This window comes from Jaculus jaculus, chromosome 17 (genome assembly GCF_020740685.1).
Source record: "Jaculus jaculus isolate mJacJac1 chromosome 17, mJacJac1.mat.Y.cur, whole genome shotgun sequence".
In the NCBI taxonomy this organism is placed as follows: Eukaryota; Metazoa; Chordata; class Mammalia; order Rodentia; family Dipodidae; genus Jaculus; species Jaculus jaculus.
The window spans coordinates 43114114-43126480 of record NC_059118.1 but is presented as its reverse complement, the minus strand read 5'-3'; the positions used below and the strand labels follow the sequence as shown (position 1 = coordinate 43126480).

Here is a 12367-nt window from a genome sequence, read left to right as displayed (position 1 = left end):
AAGCTGTATTACAAAGTCATAGTAATAAAAACAGCACGGTACTGGCGTAAAAACAGGAGTATATACCAATGGAATAGAATTGAGGACCCGGACTTTGGGTCAAGGGACTATAGCTACTTGATATTTGACAAAGGCCCTAACAATATAGGCTGGAAAAAAAGACAGCATCTTCAACAAATGGTGGTGGACAAACTAGATAACCATATGCAGGAAACTGAAACTTGATCCACACATCTGGCCATGAACAACACTCAAGTCCAAATGGATCAAAGACCTCAATATAAGATGGGAAACTTGGCTACTACTGGGAAAAAAAAAAATAGAGGAACTTTCTATGATATAGGAACGGAAAAAATTTCTTCACAAACATACAATAAGCAAAGCCAAAAGATTACCAAAAGAATGGGAGAAAATATTTGCAAAATATCCAAATGAGAGAGGCCTAATCCCTACAATCTACAAAATACTCAAAAACCTAAACAATAAAAAGTCAAACAGCCCACTCACAAAAGAGAACAAAGAACTGGATAGGCAGTTCGCAGAGGAAGAAATACAAATGGCAAACACACACTTAAGAAAATGTTCATCATCCCTAATCATCAGGAAAATGCAAATTAAAACAACTATGAGATTCCACCTTACCCCAATAAGGATAGCAAACATCAAAAAATCAAATGAAATTAATGCTGGTGAGAATGTGGAGAAATAGGAACCTTCATCCACTTTTGGTGTTGAATGTAAGATAGTACAACCACTTTGGAAAGCAATATGGAGCCTCCTAATAAAGCTGACTATAGAGTTACCAACAGACCCAGTTATTCCCTTACTGGGCATGTACCCTAAAACCTCCAAGCCTTGGTCCAGAGAGATTTGCTCAACCATGTTTATAGCTGTTCAATTCTTAATAGCTAAGAGCTGGAATCAACCCAGATGTCCATCACTAGATGAATGGATAACTAAGATGTGGTATATCTACACAATGTAATTCTACACAGCAGTAAGAAAAAAAAAATGACACAATGAAATTTGAAGAAAAATGGTTGAACCTGGAACAGATCATTCTCAGTGAACTCAGCCAATCACAGAAATATAATCACCACACAGTCTCACTCATCTACAGCACCTAATCCGAATCTACCCAAGATGCCAACATACCCAGCAAGCATCTCAAGGAATGGACAACAGGGTAAGTGGGGAGGGAGGGAAGGGCAATGGAGGGGATGGGGTACACAAATCTGGACCCAAACGGCAATGGTACCATAAATTCTACCCCCTAAAAGACAGACCAAATGGTTGAACCTTCACCAGGCCCTTAGAGAGGGTATAATAAAGACTGGCCTTAATCTTCTACTGCCTCTCTCTCTCTCTCTCTTTCTCTTCCTAACTCTTTTTTGTTAGTTATCTTTTTCATCCTTCTCTTCATGGGCACTGACCTGGAACTCCCAGTACCAGCATGTGGCTATCATCCACAATGAGCTTTTTTTTTTTTTTTAATTTATTTATTTATTTATTTGAGAGTGACAGACATGGAGAGAAGGACAGGTAGAGGGAGAGAGAGAGAGAATGGGCGTGCCAGGGCTTCCAGCCTCTGCAAACGAACTCCAGGCGCGTGTGCCCCCTTGTGCATATGGCTAACGTGGGACCTGGGGAACCAAGCCTCGAACCGGGGTCCTTAGGTTTCACAGGCAAACATTTAACTGCTAAGCCATCTCTCCAGCCCCACAATGAGCTTTTGATCAGAGACCTACAAGGTTTCCTAAAAGAAAGAGATTTTTCTGTCTGAGTACTTGATGACCCACGAAAGTTAGTGGTAAGACCCTACTGCTGAAGACACCATATGAGGTTGACACGTAAGATGAATGATATGGCTGGAAGAGGTTCAGTCCCCAGACAGTCAGCGCATCTAGTGCCAGAAGGTGCTACTTGGGTGACTGGGGGAAAATGACCAATATCTGTCCAAGCTACTCATGGTCTAACCTACTTAGCAGCAAATAACCTATCATGATGTTCACACAAGTGCAATAGTGGCACACAGCCATGGTGGGAAACCAAATCTCTTGATTTGGCTAACTGATCCCCTCAGTGGAACAGGACCTATAGCTGGAGCTGAGAAACAAGTCAGAACCATATCCAAGCATAAGCCCATTCTCCATTATCAAGCTACCAACAATCATGGGCTACAAGAGGGCCTACACCTTAAATTCTCTGTAAAAAAATAATGGTTATCCCATTCATCTGGTGCTAACTTTACTCTCTGTTGGAGAATCTGCTTCTCTTTTTCAGATAGATGCAGATCCTAAAGAGAGAACCAACCCATCATACCCACTCATTTCTTAGAGTTCTGAGTTTAAGGGTCCAAAGATTACTGAAGAAAGATCCCAGACTCAAATACTATGTAAAAACAAAGATCATTTATTGTGCAGAATCTGCCCGCATGTGGGGTCAACAATTCATACAAAATGGTGACCCCAAGAGAAGCATGCAGGCTCCTTTTAAGAACAAGTTGGGGAATTCAGGTGGGTTAGGTAATCTGACATGATTAGCTAGGCAAGCAGCAGTTACAGTTGTATGTTTCTGATTGGTTGTGGCAAAATCATGTGAAAGGTACATGTTTTGCCATGTCTCCAGGAACTGACTTGGCCTCCAGAGCACAGAATGGCAGCTATCTTCCCTGGCCACATGTAAGGGTCACTGTTGATTAACAGCCCATCCTTTGTTCATGGTTTTGCCCAGAAGTCTTGCCTACCTCTCTGGGGTACTGAAACTTAGGCCTAGTTAGGGTGGCACCTTACTGAAGCCTGTCATGGTGTCAGTTTGGTCCCTTCACTGAGGACTAAAGGAATTACACCAGGATTACAGAATCTAGTTTTCTCAACCTTTAGGGCAATGATTTATGTCAGGCCGTGCCTGGATAGTTAGGATGTTCTGGGATCACTGGTCAAGGTCTGAGTTTCTGTGGGGATTTCCAGGGCTGAGTTCACAGTCAATGAAAGCATTTGGAACTATCATTTCCTGGTTTAGTAAATAGATACACACTGGCCCCCTCAAAAGCAAACTACTCCTTGACACTTCCTGACAGCACTTTCAAAGGAAAGCCTGAATATACTTCACAATAAACCATTCCAGATTCTGACCTAAGGGTTTTGTTTACTAAACATAGATTGAAGGAAAAAATCAGATGTCAACCTCTTCTGTTCATTCTGTGGACAGTATCCAATGACATCATCATTTCCTTAGTAATTAACAAATACTGGTCTTTACCAAGAATTTGAGTTCAAATGCCAGTTCTGCCACTTTTTCCCTGGGGGAATTTGGTCAAATTCTATCATTTCTGGGAGCCTTTGCCTATTTATCTTGGAAATGGGGCCCCATTGGCACCTGTCTGGTAGATGTTAAAAATGTCATTTATGAAGTACTAGACATTGTATAAAAAGTGTACATATATATACACTTGGAAAACCAAACCATATTTTATTTTATTCATTTATTTTGAGAGGGGGGTGGGCATGCCAGGGCCTCCAGCCACTGCAAATGAACTGAAGACGCATGTGTAACCTTGTGCATCTGGCTTTACATGGGTACTAGGCAAATCAAACCTAACTTTACATGGGCCCTGAGGAATCAATCCTGGGTTCTTTGGCTTTGCAGGCAAGTGCCTTAATTGCTAAGCCATCTCTCCAGACCCCAAACCATATTTTCAATTTCTCTTTTTACTATTGTAAACACATAATCCATTAACACAATAAATAAAATCCTAGGGTTTCCTAAAATTTAGGATTTCTGAAGCTAAAATTCTTTGCACACAATTGATGTCTAGTTCGACTTGAATAAATATACTTTTATTTTCACTATTTTTTAAAAATTTTTTATTTATTTGCAAGGAGTAGGAGAGAGTATGGACTTTGCTGGGCCCCCATCACTGCATATGAATTCTACATACATGCATCACTTTGTGCATCAGGCTTTATGTGGGTATTGGGGAACTGAACCAAGGTCATCAGGCTTTGCAAGCAAACACTTTAACCCATTTCTCCAGCATTTTCACTGATTTCTTTTTTAATTAACTTTTTGTATTTTATTTGTATGGAGAGAGAGAGAGAGAGAGAGAGAGAGAGAGAGAGAGAGAGAAGAATGGGTACACCTGGGCCTCTAGCCACTGCAAACAAACTCCAGATGCATATGTCACTTTGTACATCTGATTTTATGTAGGTACTGGGGAATTAAACCTAAGTTTAATTATGCTTTAAGTAATTAATTAAATTAATTATTATGCTTTGCAAGCAAGTGACTTAACCACTGAGCCATCTCTCCAGCTCTCACTGATTTTTTTGGGTTTTTGAGGTAGGGTCTCACTCTAACTCAGGCTGACCTGGTATTCACTCTGTAGTCTCAGGGTGGCCTTGAACTCACTGTAACCCTCCTACCTCTGCCTCCCATGTGCTGGGATTAAAGGAGTATACCACCATGCCCAGATCACTGATTTTTTTAAATGGAGATACATATTCTTCTAGTCCTTGTTTCAAATTTTTTGTTTAACTACCAACACTTTGAAAAGTAATTGCTTATAATACAGTTTGCCCTATAACCATTCCTAATATGGAATATTATTTTTACATTAAAAGTTGATAATCTGGGGCTGGAGAGATGGCTCAGCAGGTAAGGTGCTTGCCTGCAAAGCCCAAGTATTGAGTCAATTCACCAGTACTCACATAAAACCATGTGCACAAAGTGGCACATGCATATAGAATCCATTTGCAGTGGCTAAAGACCATGGCACACCCATTCTCTCTCTTTCTAATGAATTTTTTTTTTAAATGATAATCTGGAGCTGTAGAAATGGCTCAGCGGTTAAGAAAATTGCCTGCAAAGCCTAACAACTCAGTTTCATTTCCTCAGTACCCACAAAAGACAAGACACACAAGGTGGCACATGCATCTGGAGTTTGTTTGCAAGTGGCTGGAGACTGCTGTGCCCATTCTCTCTGTCTATCTCTCTTCTGTCTGTCACTGTTCCTGCAAATAAATTAATAATAATAATAGTAATAGTAATAGTAATAGATGACATTCTCCATTAGGAGATTGCCACACTCTTTGTTTACCTTTCTGGCCTTTTCAGAGAACTAACAAATTAGGATCTTGTTTTTATCCTTAAGGAACTGGGCTTATACACTTCTAAACTATGCAATCAAGGCTCCCAGGTGACTCACTTGCTCTAGTTAGTTGAGAAGCATAACATAGGCTCGATTCATAATGTCCTCACCTTGTCAGTATATTAAAGTGGAGGCTCTCCAGCAGTAATCTTAATGATCCAAAAGTACTACCAGACACATGGGGCGGCATTCCAAGGAATCAGGAAGGGATTAAGAACCGTAACAATGAGTTGGGCATGTTGGCACATACCTTAAATCCCAGCTCTTGGGAGGCAGAAGTAGGAAGATCACTGTGAGTTCATGGCCACCCTAAGTCTACCAGGTCAGCCTAGGACTACAGCTAGACCCTATCTTGAGAAGCCAAGAAAAAAAAAAAAAAATGAAATGTATCAAGGGCTGGAGAGATGGCTCAGCGGTTAGGACACTTGCCTGAGAGCCAAATGACCCAGGTTCAATTTCCCAGGACCCAGCTAAGACCCATGCACAAGGTGGCACATGTGTCTGGCTTTTGTTTGCATTTGTTGGAAGCCCTGGTGCATCCGTTCTATCTGCGCCTCTCTCAAATAACCAGATAAAAGTTTAAAAAAATTTTTTTAAAGGGGACTGTAATAAGATGTGACCCACAGCTATTAAGAGTTGTCAAAGCCTCACAAAGACACCATGGGAGCTGCGCTGCTACTCCGCCCCCCCACCCAGGCCAGCTTACTTTGCTTGTGCTCAAGGGACAGAGTCACTGGATGATGACAGCATCCTCCTTTTCCCACTCTCTCTTATAAAGAAACCATTTGATTCCTCACTCTTAGTGGACAAAGAAGAGAAGAAGGACTTAAGTTAGCTTTTGCATGAGAACTGGGTAGCAGCTTGTCTAGTATTTTTTTTTTTAACCTATGGAGACCTAATTGTGCTAACACCATTTATTAGAAGGCTGCCTTTCCTACTGTGTGGTGGCCAGCACTCAAGGACTCAGTGGTAGGAAGATCCCTGTGTGTTCAAGGGCACCCTGAGACCACACAGTGAATTCCAGGTCAGGCTGGGCTAGAAAATAAAAAAATAAATAAAGAAAAAGAAAAAAAGAAAAAGGCTGCCTTCCTTTCCTTATTGAATTGCTTTCACACCTTTGTAAAGACAAAAGAAAACCATTTTTTGTGTATTGCACAGGTCTGTTTCTGGATCTCTTGCTGCTCTCTGCCAAGCAGGCAGTCTTGATTACTGGGGCTGCAGATCTTGGATCTGAGTGGCTGATCTTTCCCACTGCCCTTTTCTCAAAATTGTTCATAGCTATTTTTTAGTTCCTTTGCTTTTCCATGTGCATTTTAGAATAATCTGTCTTTAGTTAAAAAATATCTTGCCAGGATGTTTATAGAAGCTATCTTAAGCTTGTATCCACTTGGGGAGAATTGAGATTTTTTATTTTTACTTTTTTACTGTATCTTATCTTTAATCCATAAACACAGTATGGCTCCTCATTCATTTTGATTTTCTTCAATTTATTTAAACTAAATTTTATACTTTTAAACATTTAAGTCTTATACATGCTGTGATAGATTTAAGTCTACATATTTATCTCTTGGGGGAAAAATTTTTTAAAAGACGTTGTTTTTTTCAATTTTGGCATCTGTGATCAGTGCTAATGAGCAAAGATACAATTGCACTTCATGACCTACCAAACCTATTTATCTAGAAGAGGATTTGCGTGTGTGTGTGCATGTGTGTGTGTGTGTGTGTGTGTGTGTGTGTGTATGTTTGTGTCTGTTTGTAAATTCTTAGGAATTTCGACCTAGACAATCACACTTGCAAATAAAGGCAGCTCTATTTCTTCCTTTTCAATATCACATCCTTTTATTCCCTTGTTTCACATTTTATTGGCTAGACCTCTTAGCACGGTGCTGAAGAGGAGTGGTGAGCACCTGCCTTGCACGCTGTATTCATTATCACAGATAATGTTCTTTTTGCACATGCCCTTTAACAAAATGGGAGATTTCTTATGTTTTCAAGATTTTGTATATTATGACTGGGATTCAAATTTAGTACAACATCTATTTGGAATATATTATGGAATTTTTCTTCTCTGTTATATCAATATGGTGGATTTGAGTAATTGATTTTTGAACATCAAGCCAGCTTTACATGAACCTTTTACACCCCGCTGGACGTGTGTTGGGAGTATGTATGTTGTTTGGTGGTTTCGTGATGCCTTGGAAAGGACACTGATATGAGGATTCTGCACTGTTATGCCTGGCTTTTGGGTCAGGCTCACATAACTTCATGAGGTGACCCTGTTCTGGCCTGGCATAGTTACTCAGTGTCACCCTTCAGCACAAGGAGCATTGCCTACTCTCAACCCCATCCACATAGCTTTCCAGGAGGCCCAGCTTGTACCCAGGAAGATGGGCTGAGGGAGAGTCCCCAGACAGGACCTCTGGGAGGCATTTCCCAGGACTTGGCTGGGGACTCTCAGGTGTCCAGAGGAAGAAGTTAGAGACTCAAATGGAAGCTGCCCCTTGGCCCTGTGAACCTTTAGTCTTGTTGAAAGGCATGCAAGTTAGAATGGTCCCCAAGTGAGCCAAAAGCCTCACTCTGTAGGCCAGCAGCATCACTACCAAATGGGAATATTAGGCCACATGATGGAACCACTGGGCCAGAATCCATATTTTAGGAATGAATCTCAAGATCTATGTCAAAAGCCATGCTATAAAGTATTAAGGCAGCATTATATCTAGGAATACTGAGGGTATGAGTTGCTTTTTCTTTTTTAGAAGTTGTTCATATTTATTTATTTGCAAGCAGAGAGAGAAAGAGAGAGAGAGAGAGAGAGAGAAACTGGGTGTGGCCACTGGAAACAAACTCCAGATGCGTGTGCCCCCTTGTGCATGTGGCTTAAGGGGATCCTGGGGACTTGGACCTGGGTCCTTTGGCTTCACAGGCAAATGCCTTAGTTGCTAAGCCATCTCTCTAACCCAGTTCTTCTTTTTATAGCTAGTATTTTTAAACTATGTAACAGCTTCAAGACTTTTATTTATTTGAGAGAGAGAAAAAGAGAGAGAAAGAGGGAGGGAGGGAAGGAAGGAGAGAGAATGGGCATGACAAGGCTTCCTGCTGCTGCAAATGAATTCCAGACACATGGGCTACCTTGTGCATCTGGCTTACCAGGGTCCTAGGGATTCAAACCTGGGTCCTTTGGCTTTACAGGCAAGTGCCTTAACCACTAAGCCATCTCTGCAGTCTCATCAATAATTTTGCTAGAAGAAAGGTGAGTTTTCTGGGCTGGAGTGATGACTTAGCAGTTAAGGCCTTTGCCTGAAAATCTGAAGGACCCAGGTTTGATTCCCCAGGAACCACATAGACCAGATGCACAAAGTGGTGTATGCATCGGTAGTTCATCTGCAGCAGCTGGAGGCTCTGGCACACCCATTCTCTCTCTCTCTTTCTCTCACACACACTGTATCTTTCCATTTGACTCTTTATTTCCTCTCAAATGAATGAAATGAATAAATAAATTTTTTAAGTAGCTTATTTCTTTTTTAATAAAGATGGAGTTTTCTGGCAATTCTCTTATTTTCTGGGACAGGGAGCAACATATCAGTTACTTATATCATACATATCAGTTACAGATACTACTTCTTATAAAACTTGATAAGGCCAGGTGTGGAGTCTGAGGACACCCTGAGAATACAGAGTAAATTCCAGGTTAGCCTGGGCTAGAGTGAGACCCTGCCTTGAACAACAACAACAACAACAAAAACTTGCTAAGTACATATTCCCTGGAAAACTACTTCCTTGACTAGAACTTTGAACTTCTTGACTTTATAAATAAAAACTTCTTCCAGGGAAGCTAAATTTTCCTGAGTGAGAAGCAACATAGAACTCAGGAAGAACATGGAGGTTTGAGACAGGCTGAGCCTACATCACATCACTGCTGTACCATTTGTTACATGTAGGACTTGACCAGCTCAACTTCTCCATCTTAGACTACTGTCTCTTGGATGGTGATAACTGTTCAGTCAGCAGGTATAGTATGGGGGACCTAACACAGAATTGCTTTCATAGTACAGGCTTAAGGTATTCCAGTACTTACTACAGCAGGCCAGTGATGGCATCTGCAGATAACTGAGTTATTCTGTGGACAGAACAAGGGCGCCAAAACCTTTAGAAAAGTGATAGTTACTGTTCTCCATCTCTCATGGACTCTCCATCTCTTCATCTCACATGGTCTCCTGGTCTCCCTGTCTCTCTGCCTCTCATGCTCTCCCAATCTATCCTCCCCATCTCACATGGTTTCTCTGTCTCTCCATCTCATGTGGTCTTCCTGTCTTCCATCTCTCTACCTCATCTGGTTTCCTTTTCCACAAATTTTTCTAAGCATTCCCATTAGTACCACAGGCCAGACAACTTAGATCTGGATCAGTGGTCAGGGCCACCAGATGAATTCCCATCATTTCAGATTGGACATTCTAATGGTCTGTTAGCTCCCTGTCCACACTAAGTAGCCATGGGGCTACAAGAAGATACACTGGGAAGAGAGATAATGTTTCTATAACAGGAGAGGGCAGAAAAAGGACTTGTCCTACCTGGCTTCCCTTCCCACATATCTCCAAAGCAGGTAAGCTGCATAGAGAAGAGAAAAGAAACAAGAACAAGGAAGAAGCAGTAGGCGTCACCAAGAGTAATCATACTCAAGGCTGGAGAGATGGATTGGTGGTTATGTGCTCGCCTGCAAAGCCTAACAATCCTGGTTAGATTCTCCAGTACCCATGTAAAGCCAGATGCACAAAGTGGCCCATGCATCTGGAGTTCATTTGCAGTGGATGGATGCCTTGGTGTGCCAATTCTCCCTGTCTGTCTTATCTCTATTTCTCTCTCTGCTTGCAAATAAATAAATAAAATATTTTTTAAAAAACTTATAAAAAGAGTACTCATACTCAAGTGGACCAGACTAGACACAGGAAAGAAACAAAGAAAGAAGGGGTATGGTTGAGCAGAATGACTGCAAAAATTTTAACCTATAATAAGCTAGATGGAAAATCACATCTTAACACATTTTCTTTCTTTCTTTTTTTTTTTTAGTTCCACAGGGGGTTACATTTAATTGACCTAGCAGACTTACCATCAGCAGTTTCTTCCGTGGCACACAGGTTAATGGAGCTGCCAGAATGCCTCAGATATGAAATCACTGCCTCATAATTATGTGGTTCTTCAAATTCAACACTGAGAAACATAGAAGAAAAAAGGTTACTTACAGGAATATATTTCTTTAGACACACTGTAAAGCTCTTTGTACTTTTTTCCTCATTAGAGAAATAATATTTGCTTGATCTGGTGACCTAAGCTGATGTGGAGGGCAGGCACCCTTTCTTTGAATACCAAAGGTGTTCTGGAAGAATCATCACAGTGCAGAGTTCACCCAGTAATCAATAAGCAAAGCCCTCAGATGTCACACAGAGAGGAAACCACAGTAACAGATGGAGGTGAGAGCTGCAGGTACCCTCAGGGAACTTGAGGGGCAGACAGAGAGAAAGGGCATTTGGGGAGTCAATATCAGAGTCAGAACGGAAATTTGAGGGCTAGAGATGGCTTAGTGGTCAAGGTGCTTGCCTATAAAGCCAAAGGACCCAGGTTCTATTCCCCAGGACCCACATAGCCAGATGCACAGGGTGGTACATATGTCTGGAGTTCATTTGCAGTGGACGTAGGCCCTGGCATACCCCTTCATTCATTCTCTACCTTTTTCTCTCTCTCTTCAATAAATAAATAAATTTTTAATTGCATATTGTTGCAGTCAGGTTCACATTTCTGACAGAAATCACCCAACCATGAGTAGCTTGTTGGAAAAAAAAATGGCCAATAATCACTTAAAGAGATGTTCTACACCCACAGTCATGAGGGAAATGCAAATTAAAATGACTCTGCAATTCCATCTCACTCCAGTCAGGATGGAACTCATCAAAAAAACAACAAAATAACAACAAATGTTGGTGAGCAAGTGGGGAGAGAGGAGAGCTTATTCACTGCTGGTGGGACTGTAAACTTGCACAGCACTATGGAAGTAAGTATTGATTCTCCTGGAAAACGATGAAAACAGATCTATCATTTGGCCCAGCTATTCCACTCCTGTTGTTTACTCTAAAGACTCAACTCTTTACTTCAGATATAGCTGCTGTTTATCACCCTTCTATTCACAATAGCTAGGAACTGGAATCAGCCCATCAACTGAGGAATGGATGATGAAGATGTGGTATGCACACACAATGGGATGCCATTCAGCAGCAAGGAAAACTGAAACAATGATATTTGCAGGAAAATAATGGACTTAGGGGAAAAAAAATCATTCTAAGTGAGATCACACAGGCTATGAAAAACAAACACCGTGTGTTTTCTCTCATATGTGGTTCCTAAACTTGACTGGCTACAATTCAGTGAAAATGGGAGTAAGCATTAGGACTACAGGTACAGAATAAGAATAAGACCAGGAAAAAGAAACAGGGAGGGAGAAGATGAGGGGATACCAGACAAGCTACTAGAGGGAAGGAATATATGGGGTCTGCGGGTCGTGTAGGGGTATAGAGGAAAGAGATGATAGATTTCAAGCCTTGAAAGTAAACAATTGATAGCAAAACTACTGTATCCAGAATTTATGGAGAAACAAGGGCCTTTTAAGACTGGCCCAAACCAAGACAGTTTGTGATCATCAAGCCAGCACTGCAGAAGACGCTTGTGCTATGCACAGAGGAAGAAGAGAATCATGAAAGCACAGGGGAGAACAAGTTCATGAGAAGAATAAATGAACAAAGACAAGCCAGGACAGACTGCATCCCATTATACCAGCAAATCAACAATGAAGGGGAGAAATGTCTAATAGGGGAGAGAGAACCAGTAATGTGCCAACCAATCAGAAAAGACCAACCATATTAAAGGAATTAGTAAACATTTATTAATAGTAACTTTAAATGCAACTAATCAATAAAGACTAGTTGACTGGATTCAAAAACACAACCCAACCTTTTGTGGTCACCAAGAAACACATTTTACTAGCAAAGACACCAACAGGACAAGGGCCAAAGAACGGAAGTCAATTTATCAAGCAAATGTAGGAAAAATTAGCCAGAAGAGATAAAAATTGGCTATTACATGTTCATAATGGAATGATTATTGTTTTTCAAGGTCTCACTCTAGCCCAGGCTGACCTGGAATTCACTAGGTCACCTCAGGGTGGCCTTGAAC

At 41.1% G+C, this 12367-nt stretch overlaps 1 pseudogene; it reads left to right on the top strand.

The window, feature by feature from the left end:
• LOC105944421 overlaps window positions 1-9260 on the top strand; it is a 47027-nt pseudogene extending 37767 nt beyond the window's left edge.
• The last annotated feature ends 3107 nt before the right edge of the window (window positions 9261-12367 follow it).